Below are 24,757 nucleotides of genomic sequence, written 5' to 3' on the forward strand. Positions count from 1 at the left end.
TGGGGTAAAAGAGGGGCTGAGAAGTGTGGCCAGGAAAGCCGAGTGTAGGCCCAACTTTTTTTTTGCCTTGTTTGACCAGCCTTGGCACTGCCCTCTGGCTCTCCAGGGGAAAAGCTGCAGTTCTGCTCTTGCAACACAAGGAGCAGACTGGAGAATTTAGATCTGCGTCACAGAGCTCAGAGAGAGAGAGAGGAGAGAGGGGAGAGAGAGAGGGAGAGAGAGAGAGAGCGCGAGCGCTCCGTCGATAGGTCTGCTAGCAACAGCCGTGCTGCAGCAGAGAGAGAGAGAGAAATCAAGAAACAAGTCATAGCAACACCGGGCACCAGGTTCTGCCAGCTCACTTGCCAAGCGTTCAGAAATCTGTCAGGGGCCGGAGGCCTCTGGGTAGCCTAGGCTAAGGAGATGACACGCAAGGTGGCACGGGCGGTTCCCGCGGGGAGGAGGTAGGGTGGCCGTGGGGGGCAGGGGTGGGAGCAAGAGGTTTCGGGGCGATGGTGGAAGGTTTAATGGGACCAGTTTCTGGAACATTCGGGACTGCGGCACCTTATGGCCGACCGAGATTTGGGTCTGCGCAGGCGACGATGGGTGGTCCGATGGGCTTCAGGACTTGATGGCGTAACCCCCGTCTTCCCCCACGTACGTATTTGCTGGGATCGGGGGCGATGTCTCTGCGTATGTGGGTGCTCTGTCTTTCTCACCTTCTTTCTTGCTTTTTGCTATTTTTTTTTTTTTTCTGAGGGAGGGGTTTTTTCCACTTTAATTTCTTTTCCCTTAGTGTCAGCTGCTCAAGCCTGACCGAGGTAGAGGAAAGAGGAGCAGGCCGTCCCTGGCGTCCCACCTGACCTCCCAGCCTCTACCCCCATTTCCTTCTATCGGGCAGACAGACAGACAGACAGGCTGGTTTTCCAAGTTGTTTGGGTATCAGTGTCTGTCCGTCCGTATGGTTCTCAGGTAGAAGGTACGGAGTGAGGAGGAGAAGTGTTGAGAGGAAGGCGAGAGGGGCAGCTTTCTAGGGGTTGCCTTGTTGAAACATTCGGCCCTGGGAATCTGGGGCTGTTGGGGAGCAGGTGGGCAGGATGGGGCGTGGGCTGCGAGAAGTGGGGTAAAGCTGGTAGGTTTGTCACTGCGTAGTTGGGGAAAGTGGGGAATGGTGACGCAGTCACTGTTGGATCTTGTTAGGGGCTCTGGGGGGACAGGTAGTGAGGGTCCCAGGATCTGTAGGGCCAGCTGAGAGGGGTTGAGGATGAGCTGAGAAGGGAAGCTAGCATTTAGAGATTAAATGTCATCCTTTTGGCGTTGGAAAGTTGTTTACCTTGTGCTCTCTGTGTCTCCATGTTGGCACCCTTCCAGTTCACATGTGATGGCCTTCCTTGTACTGCTGCATCATTAACTAAGTGACTGAGCTGGCCTTCCATTGGCCAGGGGAGGGCTCTCACTCCAGACACTTCCTCTGATTGGTGGGTGGACCAGTGGCAGGTGAAAACCTTTTTTTGATTGGCTGAGGGAAGGGTATCAAATCTGAATTTGCATTTCACTTGCTTAAAGGGGAGGGGGGGGGAAGCCCAGCAGCTTTCTAAAATCTGTTTAGGGGTGTGCGTATGCTCCTGTGTCTGTGCCTGCTTCTGACTGACCAGTTGAAGCCTCTTCCTGTGCCTTTTTAACTTCATGCACTGTAAGGGAGAGGAGCTGAGGGCTCCCCAAACTTTTGTTTTGGAGGGGCAGGGGTTGGGAAGATGGGCACGCAGAGGGTTGACCAAACTGGAAGAAAATACTCGTTCTTTAGTGGGAATTTTCCGATCAGCCACACCTCAGCGTTGCGGCAAAATAAATCTTGGCTCCCCTGGAAACGCATGGGCAAGGTAGGGCAGAGCTGCTACTGCTGCTGTTGCCGCCACCCTGGGCTTCCTGCTGACTCCGGGCTCCTCCCCAGGGACAGGAGATTTGCATTGACGTCCCAGGCTGTCCAGAGCTGAGCCCATTATGGGAAGGACCTGCCTTCTGGAAGCTGCTGCTCCCCGGTGCTTGGAAAGGTGAGGACGGGAACCGACCCCAGGACGCTGCTCAGAAACTGCGTATTTGGTGGGATTTCCGGAAAGCCACGGGGCCGCAGGAGGCTTGGAGGTCCCAGGTTAGAAGGGTTTGTCGTTCTGGGGAGTGAGGAGAGTAAGAGCAAAACTAGGGCAGCAGGCTGCTCGCCTCTGGTTGGGGGAGGAGGACTTGGAAAAATCAGGGTCCCAGCTCCCCGTCTGGTCCTTGTTGCAGCCCCCGTGTCTGTGGGGAGGGGGTTTCGGAGCCCTGCACCTTGCGCAGGGGCCCCCGCCCATGACTGCGCATCTGGGAGCGCAATGCGCCCTGGGTCTCTGGCCTAGGACAGCACCGCCCTTCTTATTACATAACGGAGGGCATGGCTGTGCCTTCTCGGCCCTTTCCTGCAACCCTATCTCCTGGCTCCCCAGGGCCCACAGAGCTGGGGAGGGTCTGGTGGGTGAGCTGTGAAAGGCTCCACTCCCTTGGAGGGCTAGCTCTTGTCCAGTCAGTGATAGGGCCTGGGTTTGAAGACAGAAATGGACTGCTGACCCCCATCTTGGGATATGAAACGCAGAATGTCCTTCTGAATGCCCTGTGTCACCTATGGCCCCCAGGACCTCTCAGGAGGATGGGATGATGCCCTTCTTTCCCTCTTATGCTTTCTGCGTTTTGAGAGGAAGTTTCTGAAGGGAAAGATGTGACAATTGTGAGAGTTAAGGGTTTGGGGGGGGGCAGTTGGGAGGTGGTTGACAGTTCCCTCCCCTTGTCTCTGGCTTTCCCTTTCCCTGGGTGGGTTGATAATATTTTTGGACTCCTTTTTATCATAAGGCTGCCATTTTGGAGGCATTTCTGCTCGTCTCCGACATGGTGGCGTTGGTTTTTCTGGTCCTGCTGTGCCAGTTCCGCAGAGTGGGCGGGGGGCGGGGGCTATGACGGAGGCGGCGGCGGCGAGGGGGGTGCGGGGGGGCAGAAGCGCAGCAGAGGCGGGCACAGCGGTGGCTGCCGCAGTGAAGGTGGCCCCAGGGGTAGGACCGCCCAGTCCCACCCTCGGACACAGCCCTGGCTTTGCCAGAGCGTGGGCATTGCTCCCCGAAGGCCTGGGTCTCCCATGCCTTCATCGGCCTGAGGCTTAGAGCAGTCCGGGGAAAAGCCTTGTTTGGGGCGGGAGGGTGGAGGCAGAGATACGGCAGCTCATCTCAGACGTGTCGGACCTGTGGTTTGTGTTCCCCAAATAGGTTCTGTCTCTGGCAGTCTCCCCATGGAGACTGGGGGTGGGGTCCATGGCAGCTCTGAGGATTTGTTTGGATGGCCCTGCCTTTTTCCCGTTTCTTCCTCTCTGTTCCTTCGCACGCCCCCTGCCAGTGCCATGGATCCAGCTGTAGTCCTCCAGTGAGGCTCCCTGCTGCCCGTCCCTCTCCTCTCCAGGCCCTTCTGCGTGCAGTGGCCATCTTGTCTTTCTTGCTCAGAAATTTAAAATGGTTTCTCATGGTTTCCAGAAGGAGATTCCTTCCCTTTAGCAGTATGCTGGAGGCTGTCTGAAACTAGTCTCGTCTTAGCTTTCCTACACTCAGTCTCACCTCCCTGAGTTTCCCTAGGTGGACCACGTATTCCAGAGAAACCAGACGAGTTACTTTTTCTTGCTTTTTCTGTCTCTCTGTTCTCACTAGTGATACTCTCCACGCCTCCTCTCCACTGCACCCACCTGCGGCAGTCCCACCGTCTTCCGTGGACCTCTCCTGATTACCTTCACAAGAAGCAGCCCTCCTCCCATCCGGCCAGACTCCCATACGCTCCATGCTTCTTTTGTGCTACTGTAGATGTGCTGTGGTTCTTCGTGTGTAAGTCTTATGTCACCTATTAGATTGTGAGCCCCAGGAAGCTAGGGAAAAGAAGGGAAACATGTACCTGTGTGGTGCTTTCTGTTTGCCAGGTACCACATCCGTCTGGTTCACGGCGGTTATTTCGTTTATTTCTCACCTCAACCCTGCGAGGAGAGTCCCATGGCCGGTAAGTGTGTTGATCGTGATTAGAACCCTGGTCTGTCAAAGCCTTTGCATTTTTCTTCTCTCAGTCTTCAGTGTCTGCAGAATGCCGCATACGAGGTAGATCCCCAAAATGTGTCTATTTAAGGAGTTTTGTGAGTCCCTGATGTTCTGTGAGAGTTTGGGTGGCTCATCCTCCTGCGCCCAAGGTCTGGGTCACTTGGCTCTTCCATGCCACCCTCCCTGCTGCCTCATTAACTTTCTCCTCTTTCTTTGAGGCTAGGTTCACCCAAGACAATGGGGATTTTTTGTAGCTGAAATTGGTGGACTAACAAACCTCAGTTTTCCTGGTCTCCTTCCTCTCGAAAGAGGAGGCAGAGGTGGGATAGGTTGTAGCCTCTTCAGAGCAGGATAAGCTCCGGAATCCAGAGGTCAGTGGAGACCGTAGAAGCAGAGACATGGTGCTTGGGCAGACCTAGGTTTGCATCTTGACTCTGCCTCATCTTAGCTGGGTGGTTTTAGACAAGTTACTTGATTTTTCTAAGTCTCAGTGTTCTCGGTCAGTGAGATGGAGCCTCTATCCCTACTACACAGAAATGCCTAATATATTGCCAAGCAGATAGGTTCCCGAGAGAGAGTGATGCAGCTCCCTTCCCCCTGCCCAGTTGTCTAGTGGGGATTTAAGAAAGGAACATAGCAGGTGGCTCGAGAAGAACTGGGGGAGAAGGAAGCTTACGTGCATTCAGTGGTATCATAAGCAGGGGCAGGGGAGGAGGTAACCCGGCAGTCTGCACCTGAAGCCTGTGAGGTAGTGCCTTTCCCCCACCTGGAGTAAATACCCTCTTTTGCATTAGGAACTTTTGCATCAGGAAAACACCATGGAAACGCCATGAGCATTGGTGGTGGCGGAGTGAGGGTTAAACAGTGAGCCTTCCTGGGATCCTTTTGATGCCAGGTTAGTTTCCCTTCTTTCCAAACGCAGCAGTGGCTGCCTGCTTCCTGATGCTGTTGCATCCCATGGGAGGGGAGTCGGGCACCCTGAAGCCCCCTGTCACCAGTTCCGGGGCTGCAGAGCAGAGAGTGACGACAGCCCGTGAGTCGTCAGCCGACGGCAGCGGGGACCCTGGTGACGGCTGCTTTGTTGTTTTTTTCCTCTTCGGATGATGACTCAGTGTGTCAGGAGCCTGGAGATGGAGCGCTCAGCCGAGTGGCCAGGACGTTCTGTCAACATGAAAGCAGCAAAAACAGTTTGTCGGGGCTCAGGGCTGACCCTGGGCTGGGGTCATTTTCAGGAAGGGCTTGGCACAAGAAAGACCACCGCCAGGCACGGGATTGGGGGTGACGTCGGATAACTCAATAGGACCCTATGGACCCTTGAATTTTAGAATCTGAAAAGAAAATCAGCTGTTTGTGTTTTATTAGATGAGCTTGGCAAACAGGATCACTTCTTGAACTCCTCTCACTGGTCCCCAACGAGAGACATCTTCCCAGGTTCAGAAAACCCTTTGGGATTTCTCGGTTGTGGCTTGTTGCCTTGGATGGAGGGCAGGTCCCTTCTAGGGGGCAGGGGTGGGCCTGGCAGTCCTAGTGCCCATTAGGGGATATGGAGTCGTAGGTTTCCTCTGCTGGCATCACGTGAAGGTGGTGGATCCACATCACAGGCCTTGAGCTGAAGACCAGCCCTTGGGCAGCCCACTTCAGCCTCTCCTTTCCTTATTATTTCAAATCAAAGTCTTACCTTCTCCCCTTCATCTTCCTCATTTCCTTCTTAGGCGCAGTAGTGGGCCTGAAGCCCTTGACCTTTGCGGCTGTGTGTGTGTCATCATGGCGGCTCAGGGTTCTAGACTTTTCTTGAATCTGCAGCATTGCGCTTTGTGCGCGTGACACCCCCCGCTCCGCCCCGCCCACCCGGCCCCGCCCCACCAGGCCTTCTTCGGAGCAAGAGAGAACATGGGCCTCCATCGCCACTGAATCTCAGCCAAACCGTCATCCCCAGCATCTGGCCTCCCTCCTCTCCTCCCCCGCTTTCGGCCGGCGTCTGGGGTGGAGGAGCAAACAACTTGTGGGAGGAGATGGAGGGCCAGCCTGGCCTGGAGCTCTCTGCCTCCCTTCCTCGGGTGCCGTTTTTCAGCCTCACGCTTCCTGTGGATGGATGATGCCAGCACTGACATTTGTCGCCGAGCACCTCCTCTCCCCGAGGACTTCCCCGCGCGACTCTTTTGGGGTCTGGAAAGAGTGGCTCTGGGGCCTTGGGAGCCAGAGGGGACGGGGGACCCGGCCCAGGTCACAGCAGACTGTGAGACGGGCGAGGGGTGGGAGCTGGCCGACCCCACCCAAGTGCAAAGGCAGCCCCGGCCCCTTTGCGTCATGTCTTTTTCAGCCTGAGGAGAGAGCAACTTGACCTAAAAAAATTGTATATATGTGGGTGTTGGATCCTTTGTGTGTCTTTGTCCAGAAGCTGTGCATGTGATGAGAGCCTAGGTTCTGTACTTCAGAGAACTGTTGTCCTTCAGGTTTGTTTTCAGAAAGATGTGACGGATGGGCCGTCCTTGATGAGACCGCGTGCCCGCTGGGACTGGCCTTCCTCCAGGATGCTGGGCCCGGCGTGGTGTTTCTTCTGTCAGTGGACGGTGAGCCGCAGCGGAGGGCCATGTCCGGGGGCCCAGAAGGGACCCTGATTGGGGCCTGCATGTGCATTGCTTGGTTGGCCCTGGGAACTGAGCCCACCTTTCGCTTCTTCCCCACAGAGAACTCAGAGGAGTTCAGCTCCATGGGTAGGTGACAAACTCCTGGAGACTCAGCTGACGATGGTGCTGGTGTGCAGAAGACAGTTGTCATCCTGTGGGATAAGTGTGTGCCCGTTTGCATTTATTTGGAACAAAAAAAGGAGCTGCCTGGCAGCCTGGCTCTCTGCAGTAAGTATTTTTTTGCATTCTTTTATCCCTTCAAACGTCGGAAGTGGATAGATGTTTATTGAACCTAGCCAGCTGCTGTGCCTTCTGCATTCTTTCCTGCACACTGCCGCCCTTGGTCCTCCAGAAGAGAGGACTGGATCGATTTCCTCATCCTGCTGGAGAGCTGCAGAGAGGCTAGAACTCAGTGTTCAGCCCCCGCGCATCCCCCTCACATTCAGGAGGTGTCGATTCTCCCTAAAACAGAGAGCCAAAAGTCCGGGTCCCTCAGAGCAGAGTGTTCACGGGCTGAATGGAAGGGCCCTGCCTGGGCTCATTGCCCCCAGCAGGGAGGTGAGGCTCTCCGTTGGCTGGCTGGAGGAGCTGGGGGAGGGGGGTGGGCCTTGCCAGCATCTAGCATGGTTCTCTGCCAAGTTCTAGCTCCAGATCTCTAGGCCGCTAGGAACCTAGACTATATATAGCGTTGTGCTAAGCAGTTCTTATCAGACGTGTCTGCCCTCCCCTGCGGGAGAGGAGCGCTTCTATCAGGGAACCAGAACCTGGAAAGTGTGAGCCATCTCCATGGGGCCTTTTATACTGGGGAGGGTGTGTGTGTGCGCGCGCGTGCACACACGCGTGCATATGTGTATCTGTGTATATGTGTCTGTGTCTGGTTCAGGGCTGCCAAGCTTTCTCTCCTTCCCCCTATTTCACATGCTAGTAGATTCAGAATCTTGTGGAGGAGGGCGCTGATGTAGGCTGAGGGCCAGGAGGGGCTGGTGCTTCTCGAAGGTTCCTGGATCCTGGGTTTGGAGGAGAGGCTGGGCACGTGATGTGGCTGAAAGCACAGTGTGGCCTCCGGTGTGTCTTCCTGGTTTCCGGTTTGCCCTGCTTTGCCTGAGGATGTCTTTTGACCTCTCTCTTCCTTCTTTTGAACCTGTTGCCTTCCCTGCCTTCCTCCAGCCCTCCCTCGTCCTTTCTTGGATTTTCTTTGGGATATGTGAGGCAGACCCAGCTATGGGCATCCGGGAGCTTGTCTGTTCCCCACCCTCACCCTCGTTTGGGGCTTCCGGAAGTCTGGCTTGACCGGCACAAGGGGCCAGCTGTCCTCAGAGGAGCTGGTGGTGAACGAGCATGTCATGCTGGGAGGTATAGGGCAGAGTGGGCTGGGTCTTTGCCTCCTCCCTTCCAGAGGTGCTGTTGAGCCCCCAGTTTGTGTGGTTCTGTGACCACAAGTGCTGGTGGATGTGACGCCATCCCAGTCTCGTCGGTGAACCATCACCAGCCTGCTTATTGGAAACCAGGCGCAGCAAGGAAGATAGGATTCAACGCCCTCCTTCCCTGCCTCCCAGGTAAGTCAGGTGTGGGCCACCCGTTCCAGGCCCTCCCCTACCCCCTGCTCTTCCCACGAGGGCGTTTTCCTTATTCAGTGGAGAAGCCTCAAACTTCTCCATTCAGAATCTCCCAGACAATTGCTCCCTTCTTTCCATTCTCCTCTTCCTGGCTTTTCTGTGAATGGGGTTAGTAACCAGCGAAGGCTCGGGGGCAGGGCGGCCAGCCTAAGCGATCAGGCACTGGCCATGTGGGAGATGGCGGGGTGTGGTCGTTGGCAGAACAGTTGGGCCTCCCGCAGTAACTGACCAGCCGCTCTCCCTGACCCCCTACGAATAGCACGAGATTCTGAATGCTGATCCCTCAGAGGGGCTGCGAGCGCGCCTGGGAACGGGGTCTCTTCCTGTGTCGTCTGGACACCTTTAGCCTCGCTTAGTGCAGTGCTGTGGTCTGGAGCTTATAGACTGTGGGCTGGGCAGTGGACTTTGGGGCTCTTTCCGCCTACTTTGGGTTTTTCTTTTTTTGTTTGTTTTTTTTTGTTTGTTTTCTTGAGTGAATAACTACTTTCCTCTAGGCCCTCATTACCTTTACTTAAAAAAAAAATCCTGGCTCAGTAAACCATTGCAAAGATCTCCAGGCAGTTTGACGTAGAAATGTTTCTTTCTCTGCGTCACCTGTTGCTGGTCGCAGTAATAGCGATCGTGATTAAAAACGGTGAGGGCCTGCAGAACTGGGGAGGTCCGTCACATTACAGAGATGGTTCAGAAGGCAGACCGGAGGCAATGTGGCAGACATTACCAGGAAATCTTTCTCCTATCAAGTAGATTCCTGCCACATTCTGGGCCAATAGGCCTGGTTGGAATGAGCTGACAGCAGATTGTCTGGGGTCTAAAGATAAAAGGGATGGTGCTGGGTAATTTTATGACGCTCTCGGCTAATGTCAGGGGGCACCTGTGGGATGCCAGCTCCCTGCCGTTGCCTCGTGGACGCGGCTGTTGTTTCCTCCCCACTCCCCCCGCCCACCCCTACCCAGGAAAGTCTGATGTACCCTGCCTCCCAGCGTTTCGTCTTCTCCTCTTCCCATCTGAGATGAGTCTCTGAGTTGGCTGTGAGCAGCCTGAGATCCTCGCTGAGTGAGGAATCCAGGGCCGTTTGGAAGAGTCCGACGTCTCTTCCTTCAAGGAATTTGACAAGTCTCAGCCCCTCCAGCAGTAACGAAGGGAGGGATGGCTAGGGGTGTTGGACCTGGAACATGAATAAAGCAGACAGATCAGCCTTGGTGCAGCTGGGGAGATGAAGAGGAGCTGGCCAAGTCCCTCAAGATGTGTCAGCTAGAGTCTGGCCAGCGCTGGCTGTCAGGCTGGAGCCAGATGGAGCTGCTGGCCATGCTCGGGAGCCTTCGCTGTCCTGTGTGCAGTGCGTCCCCGGGCCTGGCTCCGGGTGACCGCTGGCTCCATTCACAGCCCTGCCCTCGGCAGGGTGGGGAAGTTGGTTTTGCTCCTTGAGGTGTAGTAGCCTCTGTGGCCTCTGGTGTTCCCAGAACTGGGGTTGGTGCTCGCCGACTGATTTTCCTACTTCTGTCCCTCACCTGGTTCTTACCTTCCTGTTCACCAGCCTGGCTTCTCCAGACCTGGAACGTTATGTGGCAGAAGCCAGGCTGGCAGAATAGCTGGCATCCGCTGAGAGGGGGGCCAGGCGCAGCTGGCACTCCTTTTCGACCTTTGAACCCCTGCAGTCTGGGAGCCAGGAGGCAGCGTGGGGCCTTTCCAGCTGGGGTCCGGCAGCGGTTAACAGAGCTGGTGGCGCTGGAGCCGTGGTGGTGTGGCTTGGCCAGGAGGCATGGGGGAGGGGCCCTGCCAGGGGACCCGATTGGTCAGCACCTTCCTATTCCATTGAATCCTGGTCTGGTCAGGGCTGTGAATTGTTTAATGCATATCTTAGCTCTGTCCCCTGGCACGAGTGCCCCGGAGGCTGCAGCTGCAGCTTTAGAGAGGATCTGTACCTCATGCTGGTCACTTTTTTGGGCATGTTGCCTCCCTCTGAAATATGCGAGAGAGAGTGCCTTTTCCACTAGCCGGCTGTCTGTGGGAGGCCCTCATCTTGCATTGCTTTTCTGGGACTTGGAGTGTCTGTGAGGAAAGCAGAGACTGGGTTTGGTTCCTTGGTAGCTCCTTCCGCAGGAGCTGCTCGTGGGCTGATAAGGCCAGAGAACGCCTCCAGGCCCCGGGCCTTTGCGGAGCCTGATGCAATAGTGCGGAGCCTGATGCAATAGTGCGGAGCCTGGGCAGGGGAGTAGTAGGGGGACAAGGATGGAGAGAGCCATGCGGGGAGATGGTTGTACAGTGTCTGACCACAGGATCAAGGCCAGGAGGGGGTTGGAGGAGGTGTCCAGCATTCAGCCAGGGCTGCCTGCTGTGGCCTGAGTGAACACGTGTGTGCATGGAGCCCAGAGACAGGCATCAGAGCTCTTGGTCTCAGCATGCAGGCCAAGGAAAGGGAAACTGACCTTTGTCAGGGCCCCCTTTTGCTTATTTCATTTCATGCTCAGAACAACCATATGCAGTAGGTGTTACTTCCCTTTTACGGTTAAAGAACTGTGATTGTTCAGTGACTTAACCAAGGTCACACACTTGGTAGGTGGCACGACTGAGATTTAAACTCAGGCACTTCTGAGTCCAAAGCCTGTACTTTTTCTTCATCCTCTTAGGCTGAAGCCAGACATTTTTGGGAGCTAAGACCTTCAGAGGATAGGCAAATGATGTGACCCAGAGTGAAAGGCCAGATACCCGGGGGACTCTGCTGTCACAGGGAGGGCTGCATCACATCCCTTTTGAGGGAGGCAGGGCAGGGGCAGATACCCTTTGGTATCCGTGGATAGGCAGGCAAATACATTCCTTCTACAAATACGTCTTCAGTCTCTGCTGTATATATGCCAGGCATTGTGCTAGGTTCTAGGGATGCAGAATTCCACAAAACCGAGTTTATGCTCTTATGGAGTGTATATTCTAACGTGGGGAGAGATCATTAATAATAATAAATAGAATTTAAAAATAAAGTAGACATATATGGAAAAGAAGGACACTCCTACATAAGAAGAGGCATCCAGATGTTGGTCAAGGAGGGAATTTGAGAGACGGAAGGACCTCGGCCACCTGGGGAAGCCATATTGATTGAGCCTCCAAAGAGAACTGATACACAGACTAACCTCTCTCTTTTCCTAACAGCTGGGAAAATCCATCCAAGGTCCACAGAGCTCACAGGAACTTGGAGTGAGTCAGGAATCAAGGTGGCCGTAGCCTGTAGTTTGGTCACCAGCAGACTAGGATTTTCTCCATTAGCCATGGCTGCTCCTGACCTTCCGTCTCCCACCGTCACCAGGCGCCAGCTGGCATCTCCACCTCAGCCTGGTCACCGTGGCCACCTCTGGTCCACGCAGCACGGGGGGCCACTCGGCTTCAGTCTTTGCTGAGTCACTGGTAAAACATATGTCTGCAGGAGGCAGACTTCAGCTGAGCCTCTCCTGCCAGAACACGTGGTTGCGAGATTTCGCAGTAGGGAAGGGACAGGCAGAGGCTGAGGGAGGGGAGTCCCCTTGTATCAGATGCTTGGACGAGCTCTGTGTCTTGAGAGGTTGGTGGCTGGGGACGGGGGAGGGGACATTTCCTGTGTGCAACCTCTGGGCTCAGGACTTGTTTACATAGTAGGAGTGCAGTGGCTGCTGGGCCCAGGGTGAGTCGGGCCACGAGATTCTCCCTCTTTGGTGCCATGGTCCTTGCTGCCTGGCCCACCCTGACCATGGAGACTGCCACCTGCTGCCAGGGGGCCGTGTGGGTCTTGGTGGCGTGTGGTTGCGGGGGCCCGGGGAGCCTGTAGATGAGTCAGAGGCCTGGGTTCTGGCTCCCTTGGTAAAAACTCACTCACCCCCTTCACCTCTTTGGGCCTCGGTTTCATTATCTGTAAAATGAGAGGGTTGAATCAGAATCTTTTTGGAGATTCCTGCCAACGCCCATATGGGGGCTCCCTGGATGTTCATGGAGGTATTTCTTAGCCCGAAACTCAGGATCTGCATCACAAGAGAGGGGTGGGACCTTGAAGACCCGTCTGAGAGCAGCTGTAATCGTGTTTTCTGAAGGGACACTGTCGGCATGAATTAGGGCGGGTGGGTGGAGACAGTTTCTGAAAGACCTTCAAAAGCAAGTGCGAAGGGTGAAGATGGCACGAAGGTGGCTGATGAGGACCCTCCAGGTGACCGAGGACGTGGACTCTGGCTCCCACCAAGAGGCTTGTCGAGATGGGCCGTGTGGGAGCTGCTGGGGGCTTGCTGTGCTGCAGGGGGTGACTTGACATGCCGTGCCCCAGGAAAGACGTACCATCCTTTCTGGCCCTAAATCCTGGAGAGAAAATAGGACTGCAGGGCCCTTGCGTCCTGTGCATTCCCTGAGACTTATCCTCAGGGTCTGTGCCCCTTTGCTGTCAGGAAGTTTCCCTTTATATTTAGCCTTCTTTTCTCATGTGGTTGTTTAAGCCCTTCTATTAAAAACAACAACAACAACAACAAAAAAAAACGATAAAAAGACAAGAGAAAAGAAAACAAAAACAGAAATATCTCAGAGCTACCAGTTCCATTTTGGCTTTTTAGTCTTGAGTCATTCTTTAAAAGACAGCAAAAATGAAACACATACAGCAAAGCCCAGGGTCCCAGGCCCTTCCGGGCTTTTGTGCAAAACCAGGCTGTGGCCAGGAGTGGCCAGGTCCTGGCCTCACTTCTCTTCTCCATGGCAGCCTCAGTCCCTGACGTCCACCATGTTTCCTGGGCTGCGTGGGTAGGAACCCTGAGGCGGAGGCACACATTGTGCAACCCGCTAGACAGAATGCAGAGCATTAAAAATAGCTGCATTTCTCCAAGATGCTGTCTGCTTGCCACTCTGCAGGACACTTACCTGGGATTCGTAACTCTGAACCCAGCCTCCGCAGCTCCCAGGAGGGTGGTGTGAAGAGGGATTTGGGCTAGGATGCAGGCAGGAGAGGAATTGACTAGTAACCATTGTCTCACATGTGCCGTGCGATGTTTCACAGTTCTTTTCACGTTTGCGAGCTCTTTTGGCCTCACACAGCCCTGTGAGGGCAAGTGGGTGGTATCAGCCCTGTAGTTGATGACACTGAACCAGAGAGAATCCTGCCAGGGTCTAACTGCTTGTATCTGCTTAATTTGGGACACCCACCCAGGCCCCCTGACTCTGGTTGTCATTTCCTCGGGTTCTAGTTGTGGGACCCATGGAGCGGGGCAGGGGTCGGGGTGGGTCTTGGGCAGTTGACTTGATCTCTCTAGGTTTGGGGTCGCTTCTCTATATATTGAAGGGGCAGGAAACCTCAGAATATCTGGGTTCTCCCGTTCTCCGTTCTTTCAACTTCTTGGAGCTCTTGTGAAGACTGGCTTGCACTCCTTGGCTGGGAAGCCAGCCATGCGTCATGTGTTTCTGGTGAGGCTTCTTACATTTGGAAGCTTCTGGAATGTGCAGTGCTTCAGACAGTGCTGACATGTCTGTAAGGGCACTTGCTGTGTGTCCCTGTGGTCATGCTTCTGCTAAGTAGCTTTCTTAGAAATGAGGCCTCACTGTGGGGCCTTTGAGATTTTCCCATCGGATTTATAAGGTACACACGGAGCTTTGCCCAGGATGCACGCTGCGTGTACGTTACCTGTTTGTTAGCTACTTTTAGTGTACAGCACCTGCTGGAAGAATTGGCTGAGGTACCATGGTTAAGTAAGATACTGGACACGCTGGCTTCAGCTCGGATTGTGTGAATCACTATTGACTTGAAGAAGTAGCCCTTTCCCACGGAGAAGGTGGTCAGAGAATTCTTGGGGTCAGTGTTTTCTGAACATTGAGCACAGCCCTCACCCTTTAGAAGGAAAGCTGCGCGTCTTCTTGGCCATGAGGCCCCTCTGTGTGATCTTCCTTCAAATAGGCCACAACCTCTTCGAAGGGGAAAGAAGTGTTAATTTACAACACATTTAGCCACGTGGCTTAGGCTTTATCCCGGGGTGTTCCCTGAAGAAGGACTGGGATTGGACGTTTTTGTCCATGTGTATCCCCCGAATGCAGCCTCGGCTTGTAGAGAAACCCCGTGAGGGCGAAGCTACCGGGGGATTGTTTCGGTGGATGCAGGCTTCAGTAACTTTACCTATGAAGATTTGTCATATCAGACCCTGTTTGCCTGGAGGTTGGGAAAGAGGATGGCTGAACCTGTAGCAGGGAGGGTGGCTTAGGCTAGACTTTGGGAAGGACTGTGGCATCCCCTTTGCTGAGGGTTCCCAAGGAAAGATGAGGCTTCTTTATCTGAGAGGGGGAGACTGGAGGTCCTGGACAGGGGCTTTTGGGCCTGAGTCTGTGAACTCTGAGGCCACCCCAGAACAGCATGAGTGTGGGTGTCAGGATCCGGCGCAGGCTTCATCTTTCCTTTCTGCCTCTGAGGCACGCCTGAGCCTGGGGTGGGGTCGGGGGGTGGGGGGGACGGACACATGAGCATTGTTTCTCCTTGCAGAGAGAACTCCTGCCACTGACCGTATAGGACTGATAATATTGGAAAATAAAAAAGGGAGAAAGGCACGTTGCCCCTTATCCCTGGCAGGAAAGAGCCCTGAGCTGCTCTAATCCTGATTTGTATCACTCCCCCCGCCCTCCTCCCCCAGTTCCTCCTAGCCCTAGGGATCTTTGATAGGCATCAGAGACGTGAAGGAGCACGGGCGCGCGCGCGCGCGCGCGCGTGCGAGAAAGAGAGAGAGGGGTGCGTGAGGCAGGGCCATGCATAGTTGTTGGAGAAAGGCAGGAGATGGAAGAGGAATATCTCAGGGCAGGTCCACAGCTCTGGGACCACCAGCATTGCCTGCTGTTCTAAAGGCACGGGTGTGTGTTGAAGTGAGCATACTACTTAGAGGTGACCAAAGTCCAGAGTCAACCAATTAATGTCTAAATGAGGGTTGTATTGAATACGGAGAATCATGTATCCTTTTGTATTGTTAGTGCCTGCAGATTTAGCATCGAAAGGCCTGCCAGGTCAGGAACCTTTCCCTGGTTCCCCCTCTTTATAAGATCATGCTTATTTTATATCAGCTTTCTATCTCCCTTCTTTTCTGTTTCTCATCCTCACTCACTCCTTAGGTATACGGGAATATTTGTCCATGCGTTAGTGTTACCACTTCCTTGGGGTCCAGTTCTTCCGGTGTCCCTGACATCATAGAATGTATTACTTTTATTTCACATGTGAACTCGGCACAGGCTCACTGCAGAGATGAACCGTTTCTGAAATGGGGCAGCTCCCCATCTGGTCCTGGAGAAGGTCATCCAAAGCCCTGAGGAGATGGGAATCCAGGGTCTCCTTGCCAGGACCAGCTCGGACGCATGTCGTGCTTCCTATCTGGGGTGGGAGTTGCTCAGGCATGAATCCCCCACCCCCCAGCCCTATTAGCTGTTTCTTCTTTTCAGCTTGAACCCTGAGTAGTGGCCTGGAAAGTCTGAGACCACATGTCACCTTGCTAGGTGAGGAGGGGGCAGAGAGAGAAGAGAGTGACAGGGACAGAGAGGAAGGGAACGTGGGCTCCTGGCCACTGGCCTCTCTCCAAGACAGGTGAAGTCTGTGTTCAGAAAGGAACTCATTTAATCTTTTGGCCCTAATAGCAGTTATTTGTGTTTTCTCTCCCTCTCTCTTTTCCCTCCCTCTCCCTAACCTCCCCCCCCCCCCCGCCCCCGCCAGCCCGCCTCCAAAAGAATTTAATCTGCTGGACAACAAACAATACTGTTATAAAACTTTGAAAACAAGAGGGCGCGGCCTCCCTGACAAGGAGAAGGGCATGCCGGGTAATGGGCGAGGGAGCCTGCCAGGCCCGAGATGGAGCCAGGCAAGAGCCCAGTTGGCTGGGCACCTGGGTGCCCGCCCCTGCCCAGCCCACCAGCCGTGCCATCCCCAGTCCAGAGGGGAAGGAACCGAAACAAAAGTGGGGACAGCGGAGCTCTTGAAAAGGGGAAGTTGTACGTGTTCCCCTCTCCGATCTGATGGGAATGCACTAGACTGTGAAACTACCCCCTCCTCCCCCCTCCCTCCTCCCCCTCCTCTTCTTCCCTCCCTCCTCCCCCTCCTCCTCTCCCTCCTCCCCCTCCACCTCCTCCCTCCTCCCCCTCGCTCCCTCCTCTCTCTCCTCCTCTCTCCCTCCTCCCCCTCCTCCTCCTCCCTCCCTTCTCCCCCTCCTCCCCTCCCCCTCCTCCCTCCCTCCTCCTCCTCCCTCCCTCCTCCTCCTCCCTCCTCCCCCTCCTTCCCTCCTCCCCCTCCTCCTCCCTCCCTCCTCCCCCCCTCCTCCCTCCTCCCCCCTCCTCCTCCCTCCCTCCCCTCCCTCCTCTTCCTGCCTCCTCCCACTATTCACTGTTCCAGGTCCTGAGACTGGTAGACAGAAGTCCTGATAACAGAATGAGGCTGGCATAGCCGTGAAGGTACAGCCACCAGCCTGGCCAGCTGCAGGGGAAGCAGGAGAGAAAGGTGCTCCAAGCTGGCTTTGGACTCCAGACCTACCCTCTGTCTGCCCAGCCTCCCGCCCCCCACCTAGGGAAGTGGAACCAGGTCATGGGCATGACCCGGTCCATGTGCTCTGCCAGGTGTGTGCCCAGGTACTGGGTAGAACCGCCACTTGGAGGTTAGTGGGTACGCCCCGGGCTTCCTGGTGCCTGCCGGGGCTGTGCTCCTGGGAGGATGTCTGACTTGGGGAGATGCTCTGCTCTCCTTCCAAGAGGAGTGGGGGCAGTACTGCAGAGGCTGGGCACGCCTCTGGAAAGGTTCCTGGGGACAGAAACGAGCCTCACCCAGCAGGCAGGCATGCGGTCCTCTAAATGGGGCTCCTGGCAGCATACTGTGCCTGCTAGTTACTCCTGGTGGCTGCAGGAGAGGGTGACCCAGCTCCTCCTTGGGAGGTGGGGAAGCTGGGCTCTGGGTGTCTCTCCCCCAACCTCCAGAGTTAGATTTCACCTGAGCCTGAAGTTTCACTTCTGAGTCCATCTTCACTGGGTCAAGTAGATGATTTGGGAGTGACAAGGGAGCAGTGTTGGTGGTTTTTCTTCAGATCTGCGTTGGCTTGGACCTGTGAACTGTGGTGGGCATTGCGTGTGTAATAGACCAAAGGCACACTTACTTTTCCTCTTGTGGAAAGCACCAGCTTCCCTGAAAGCAGTTCAGGGCTGTGCCCATCCTCTGCCCAGCCTAAGTCACTCTCTGGGAAACAGGGAGGCGTCCTTGATCCCATCTTCACGCCACCCCTCCTCCTCCCCTTCACTGCCCACTGTCTCCTGCTACCCCCCAGGCCCCATGGCATCCCCAGGGCAGGATAGCCATGTGCATCCTCCCGGCCAGCCAGTCATCCCAATTAGGGCCTCCATGCCCTGTCCTGAGTCTGGGAGGTGGGGAGATTTCCAGACCCAAGTGGTGTTGAGGAAGGGACAGAGGCCTAGGAACACAGGCCTCCATACCCCTGCCCCAAGAGAAACCAGAGCTGCTGATGCTGGGCCCACACAAGCTGAGAACGTGGTGATTTTTTTTTACCTCAGGGGTCATCTGGGGGGGTTTAGTGGGTCTGGAGTATGTCATCCCACCTTGGGATCTAGGGCCTGTGAAGTGTGGTGGGTTCCTGGATGCTGAGTCCTCATGGGGGCCAAGCTGCCAGAGAGAGAGAGGAAGAGAGAGCGAGCCAGTTCCACGTTCCCCTCCTCCACGGCCCCCTGGATATATACCTTTCATTTTATCACCCTTTCCTCTGATTCATTAACCACAGCTAGTTGGCAACAGGTCCCACCCTGACAGCTTAAGACAAAATGTCCAGGACACTGGGCCAGGGCTAGAGCCGAGAGTGACAGGAAGCTGGGCTGGGCCTCTCTGTTCAGACGTACAATGGTCTGGGACTAACTCAAGGGCAGACTGTTCCCCTTTTTCAAAAGGGCCTTTTCTAGGCCCCTCTCTCACCAACGTGACTCTTCCTCACTCCCAGGAGCCCTGAAACCAGCATTCCCAGCGGCAGGAAGATGGATGATCTGGGCTCCACTTCCGGCGCTCCTCCCCCACTCTGGCTGGAACTTGCGTCAGTCATGTAAGTAGCTGTGACTCAGCACCCAGCTGGGTTGGGAGGGAGGGAGAAGCTGCTGCCTCGCAGGAACCTTCCCAAGCGTTCTGGATTTGAACACGCTGTGGTAGCGCAGAACAAGCCAGCAGCATTTGGTTCCTGGAGGCAAATATCTGTTTGTTCCGTGGGTTTGCTTACGGATTTCATAAACAAGGATTCCTCTCCTTCCTGTTTTCCTCCCGTATTATTTTTTGGGCACCGTGCTGGGCATAGGATTTTTAGCACTTTAAATGACACAGCATCATTTATAGAATGCAGTAGAAGCTCTCTCTGCAATCTCCAGGCTATTCTTTAAGCAACGGCCCATGAATTGTATTTAACACTCATGTTTTTGTTTGGCCTGTGCAGAGTTTCTGTTTCTTTTTTTTTCTTTTTTTTTCTTTTTTCAGCTGTATCGGATTCTGCATGCCTTTAGACTAAACACGGCCCCTCCGGGTCCCCACACTTCTGCTGCACACTGTCTGTGCTTCTCTGTCTTAAGTGTCCTGCCTGACCCCTCCATACATTTGAATGTGCAGTGACCAGTCTGCACCAGCCCCTCTGTTTTCGGATGAACATTCCGAGGCCTATTCCAGGAAAGTGCAGGCCCCAGTTCTCAGAGCCTGGCCGAGCAGGAATTAAAGCCACTGTGTTCTGATTCACTGTATGGTGACCTTTCCTCCACCCTTGGGTCCCTGCCCAGGCAGAGGAGTTTCGTAGGCACGAGGGGGTGGAAAAACCTCCAACTAGAATGTGGGCACAGACTGGACTGGGGCGGCATTGTGGCCCCCAAACCCTCTTCCTGTGCTGTGGCACCTCCCAGGGCTGACATACCCACTCCTCAGGGGCTGATTCTCCTTCCCGACAGCCCTCTAAGCCCTTCTCCACTGGTCAGCTTGCGTGGGGCCGCTAGGCTGAGGTGGGAGGATCCAGCGTCCCGCCTTTGATGACACAGCCCTTAGCAGGCTGGGGTTTTACCAGGCTGCCTTCTTCCAGATCAAGGAGGCCCTCGGGTTGGGTGCCAGGGAGAGCAAGCTGCTTCCAGCCGCATGAAATCACCTGGCTACTTGCAACTAGGGGACAAAATCAGCATCTGGTTTCAGGTAAGTGTGTCATTCATTGCTCGGCCGACTTCAAGAGAGAAGCCTGGTTCTGTTGGGAGGTCTGAGACCTCAGCAGACCCTTTTATCTGGTGGGATTGGAAGGGTGAAAGGTTTGGATACTAAGATGACTTTTATCCCCTCTACTCTTAGAGTGTTTACAGCAGTGCATTGCTAATGATTTCTTGTCTCTTCTTCCAGAGAACTGAGAGTATTTTAGAACTCGAGAGTTGGAGCCCAAACTCAGGTTCATATCCCTTAGTTCCCTCGGTGACAGTTGCTCCTCTGCTATGTGCATCCCCTCCTCTGCACTCAGAGCTGACGCTTCCTGGGTAGCAGGAGAGACATGGATTAATCACCCTCACGACTAGATGACCTGAGTGTGTTCTGAAGGACAGGAGCATGATGGTGTGAGAGGGGAGCTTAACCCAAAGCCAGGCTAGACTGGGGAACTTTCCTGCGGACGGGGTGGCCCAGCTGAGACCTGAAGGAGGACTTACTTGGCGGGGAGGGCAGTGACTGACGGTTGGTAGTTATGAGAGAGTAGATGCAGATTGTTCCAGAAAGAAGGAATAGCCTATGCAGAGGCCTTCTGATGGAGAAAGAGGCAGTCTGGATCACCGAAGGACTCCTGTGACGACACCTTAGGAACGGGTTTGTGGAGAGTGGCAGTTGGAAGTTACGAAGGAAGACGAGTTTGGCTGAAGTACAGAGCAGCAAAGCTGAGAATTAGCGAGTGTAGGTCTCCAAACCTCACGTTTTATAGGGTTCCTATTCTACGGGAATGACTATCATTAACGCTCAGTCGTGACCTTAAAGCCTTAGATACACCCCCCGCCCCCCCCCCCGCACACCGGCCTCCCCTCCGCTGTTGACTGCAGGTGTCCTTACTTAGAGCCCTGGCAGGCAGTACTGATCCCCAGCCCTGGCTCTCCCACCTGTGGCCGAGGCCACGCAGAGCCCCACCGGCTGCAGAGCCTAGTGCTGCCTGCTGTCAGGATCGCTCAGGCGTCCAGCACAGGTACTGCAGGGCAGTTCATCCCCAGCGTCTTCCCCTCCCACAGCCCTGCAGTGGAGACCACAGAGGCACCAGGGTGCTGGAGAACAAAGCAAGTATCGAAGCACCAGCTCCTTGCAGAACCAGGCGTGCTCTCATCTCCACCCAAGTTTAACATGTACAGTCAGTAATACCCCCCCCTTCTATGCAGAAATATTGCCTAGGACTACCCTCACCCTCAATCTTCCTAATAATTAAGTTCAAGAACAGAATGAGACGGTAGTCCAGCTACAGAACAGGAGGCAGTGGGCAGAAGAGTAGGAGCACAGACTTGGAGTCAGAGCTGGAATCGACACCATTCACTAGTCATGGGACTGTGGACAAGTTTTTGAACCACACTGAGGATCAGTTTCTTCTGCAAAAAAGGGAATACTACCTACTCCGCAAGACTGTTGTGAGAATTCAAGAGCACAGCTTGGTGTTCAAATTTTATTTCCTTCTCTTCCCGAGAGCAGCACATGATGTTATGTCCAGGAGGCATAAAAAATCAAAGGGTTTATCTAGAGTCCTGAAGAATTGGTAGGGAACCGGAGAGATACAGATTCTTCTTTCTCTTGGTTATGGTATCAGAGGAAATACAGACATATTTTCTTAGCTTCAAACAACCAAAAAAGATGGTGCAATTAGGAGATGGGAAATCTAATTTGAACACCATTTGCAAACCTAATTTTCAGGCAGAATTTGAAAACAACACAAAACAAAACTCCATTCTTTTATTAGAGGATTATCTACTTAGTACAATTATAAGACACTAATCTTTTTGTGTCACAGTAGAGAATAAATAAGATTGGCAATTAACGGGGTCATATTTGAATGTCCTGACCACTCACCTGTGGCTGGGAAGGAGGAGCCCATGATCTACGTGACTAGGACACATGGAAGAGTTGCCCTGGCTCAGGTGAAACCCACCTTTGTGTAGTGTCTAGAGCCTCACAGGCAGAAAGGGTGCTTGTTTCCTGATGACGTGAGATAATATCGGAAAATGCTTTTCACACTGTGAAATAGTTTACAAAGCAGGGCAATACTAATGTAAATATTAACCCAGTTTAGTAACAGCTTTGGCTATTTTATTTCGTCATATATATAATAATATGTAGGGACTGGTTATGGAATTAAATAACAGAATTCATGAGTTTTGTATTGCGATTGTCTGTGTAAATTATCAGCTTTGACTTTCATGTTCTTTGAGCATCACTTTGTAACTCTTCTCTGTGCCTTTCTAATGGATCCATATATCATGTCCCGTCACAAGTGGAACTGCAAGAAGACACCTCTGCTCGGGGCAGAGGCTGGGTCTTCCGATCGCATCTCCCTTCTTTCTTCAGTGAGATCCTCTTCTTCTGGAAGCTGGTTTCACATGGTGGCTTAGATTTTTCCATCTTTGTATCTAGCACCATTTGAAATCAGTGTTTTAGGAGTAAGAATTGCAGCACAGCAGAAGGCCAACCGCAGAGGAGCTGCTGCTCGTGGGATCAGCTTCCCTCCTTCTGCCACCTGAGCCGGTTCAAGAAAGGAAGAACTTCAGAATCAAAGTACACTCTTGAGTGTGTTGGGTTGTGGAGGGGGACAGTGCAGGGATGGGGTTGTGTTCAATAGAAACTCAGAGGCTTGAGCAGAGCCAGAGGTTGTGATTGTCTTTCTGTTGACAGGGAGCGGCAACCCCTAGCAGTAGCCTGTTGGTAAGGCCTTTGAGCACATGCTTGGGCAATGCTGGGTTGGGTACTTGATTGCAATAGGCAAGGGGAGGGGTGTGTCCCAGAAGGACTATCTCATCACATCAGCACTGTCCACCTGCTCCTAGATGCCGTGAAACATTCAGCTGCAGTTGCCGAGCGGCTGAAATCAGACTTGCCACCTGCACTGTCAAGGTGCCGGACCCCACCGAGCACCACTGGACCCATCTCTTACACAGGCTGACCGATTTCTCCTGGTGTTCAGAGTCTGTTTTTGTCTAGCACCATTTGAAATCGGTTATGATGTAGGGGGAAAAGCAGCAGCCTCGAGGCCTCGTGCCAAGTCTGGTCAGCGACAGCCTGGGGCTTCCTGGAAGATGGATGTGCAGAGAGAGGGGGAGGAAGGTTATGCTTTTTCCTGCTAACTTCTTTAACTACATCTACAATACTTTATGCACAGGTAATAGATCAGTTAATGGATTTTTAGAAGCAAATCACTAAAATTTATCTGATGTCCTCGGTTTGCTGAAATGTGGTAGTGATGTAAACTATAAATTGGTTGCTGTTAAATTATCTTTCTGTCATGCATCCTGACCTTAATAAATGCTTTACTGTATACAATTTATCATGTCTTCGTTTTTCATAGATTATTTTCCATTCCTAATTGTATGATGATGATTAGTGGGGTTCTGAAAAGTTCATTTGCTGTGCAGATCTTACCTATTTCATAAAGAATTTGAAGTCGGTTACAGCAAACATATTAAAAATGTAGCCTATGAAGACAGGAATGAAATTCTATGAGGCAAGAAATAAAGTGAGAAAAAAGATTACAGAAGAGAGACACGTTGCAGACCTGGGCTGAAGGATGCTGCTTATTGAATGGGAAACTGACCTCGGTTCCCAGTGGGCTGCAGCCCTGGAGCCTCTGCAGTCAGTGTTCCCTCAGAAACATTGGCATACCTGAGCCTGGACTCACATGGCCCACGGAGGAGCACTGATGAATTCAGCTGCATTATAAGAGATGCAAGAGTATTGCTACTTTTGGTTCTTAGTTTCTATCAACTCTTGAGGACAGAGTGCACCAGTTCTGTAAAGGTATTCAGCAATGAGCCACATTTGACTTCACAGGGGATTCTTCAGGTAGGAGGGCTGTGTCCCCGATTGACCATTTTGCACAGGAGATGCAAGGCCAGCCCTGACCTACCTGCAGGACTTGTGTTTCACGCCAGTGGTTCTCCATAAGCGGTGGCATCTCAACCACCTGGGAAGCCTTTCTAAGTCCACCTCCTGCCAGTCTTCCCCCAGCTGGCTGTCCTGCCCAATCGGGTGGAGGTGGGACAGGTGAAGCATCTGTTGGGAAAACTTCCCCGTGAATGGGATGCATCCTTTCACTGCAGCTGCAGTGCTGTTTCAGGCTGTTGACTGGAGAATTCATGTTTTAATCCCCAGGATGTGGTGATGGGACCAGTTAAGACCCTGAATTGTTTTATTCACCTTTCTGCTGAGGTAGCTACAATAGACCTATGGGCATAACAGCTTTGGGTCAGTTGTAACAAACTGAACAACTTTTGATTCACCTACCGTGTCCCTAGTTCCAGCCTAGGTATCCCCAATAAAGCAAGTAACTCATGGATTCTGCCAGCAGGTTGCTGTGATTCCAGTCCCCAATAAGAAAGTGCCAAAAGATGGAGTTTAGCATCAAAGCACAAAAACAATGACTTGAGACATCTTCTCCATAAAAGTACTTCCTGGTGCTCCCATGAATGCTTAAATAGTGCTTGTGGCTGAGTCATGAGATGCACAATGCACACCCCAAGTAATGAACATGCCCCTCATTTAGGATTATTTTGCTTTATTCATCTGGAGGCTGGCAGGTCTTTACCTAAAGTTGGCATCCCAGGGTGGTCTTTCTTTAGAAATTGCTAAGCAGAATGTTTCTTTCGGAGACATCTTGAGTCTGGTTTTTGAGGCCTTGCTTTCCACCCAGATGTAGAAAACGCTTTGTCGGGCGTGGAGCTCTCTTCCCTGAGCTTCGCTACACATTCACTGTAAGCGTGTCAGTGGAGAGCGAGTTGGACTGAAGGCACCTCCAGCCTCATGCAAGTTGTACTGGCAAAGAATTCCCGCCTGTGGAACCAAGTGCTGGCGAATCTTAATAACTATGAGACAAGTCAAGTCTTTTTCCAGCTTAGGGTAAACGATGTGTTCAATCTCTAACCTGGTAAGTCTTCGTGTAAGATGTTGGCTCAGCCCTGCACTTTGAGAAGCTGGTATATAGTTTCATGGAGTTGCCTAGCAGACTGGTGTGTCTGCATCTGAGGGCAGTTTAAGAGTTTTCCTTGAACACGAGGAAAGCTATGTTTTGTGTTTATTCTAATGTGATACTGCTCCACCCACCTTCTGATTGCATTCACCCAAGGAGCCATTAGAATAGTGATTTTCAGATCCCACCCCTATAGGTTCTGGTTATACTGCTGTAGAAATGGGGTCTGGACATGTGTGTTCTGAAAGTTTCCCAGGGGATTCCACTGTGCAGTCAGGGTTGAGAGCGCCTCCTCT

At 53.2% G+C, this 24,757-nt stretch overlaps 3 long non-coding RNA genes across 4 annotated transcripts; all 3 read left to right on the forward strand.

Moving 5' to 3' along the window:
• The first annotated feature begins 161 nt into the window (after window positions 1-161).
• On the forward strand, window positions 162-5,825 carry LOC309834834. Of its 2 annotated transcripts, XR_014297895.1 has the most exons (5): window positions 162-1,476; window positions 1,931-2,030; window positions 3,696-3,866; window positions 3,959-4,035; window positions 4,865-5,825. It is a non-coding gene; the product is annotated as an uncharacterized lncRNA (long non-coding RNA). The 2 variants fall into 2 exon arrangements; XR_014297894.1 differs by having other exon boundaries at window positions 3,959-5,825.
• A 164-nt stretch (window positions 5,826-5,989) lies between these two features.
• Window positions 5,990-16,318, forward strand: LOC309821131. The gene is made up of 3 exons (XR_014296576.1): window positions 5,990-6,640; window positions 6,758-8,253; window positions 15,986-16,318. It is a non-coding gene; the product is annotated as an uncharacterized lncRNA (long non-coding RNA).
• Window positions 16,319-16,665: 347 nt separating this feature from the next.
• LOC309821126 lies at window positions 16,666-20,321 on the forward strand. Its single transcript, XR_014296575.1, has 3 exons — window positions 16,666-16,878; window positions 18,258-18,356; window positions 19,365-20,321. It is a non-coding gene; the product is annotated as an uncharacterized lncRNA (long non-coding RNA).
• The last annotated feature ends 4,436 nt before the right edge of the window (window positions 20,322-24,757 follow it).

The sequence above is a fragment of the Grampus griseus genome (assembly GCF_964374135.1).
Source record: "Grampus griseus genome assembly, chromosome: 1".
In the NCBI taxonomy this organism is placed as follows: Eukaryota; Metazoa; Chordata; class Mammalia; order Artiodactyla; family Delphinidae; genus Grampus; species Grampus griseus.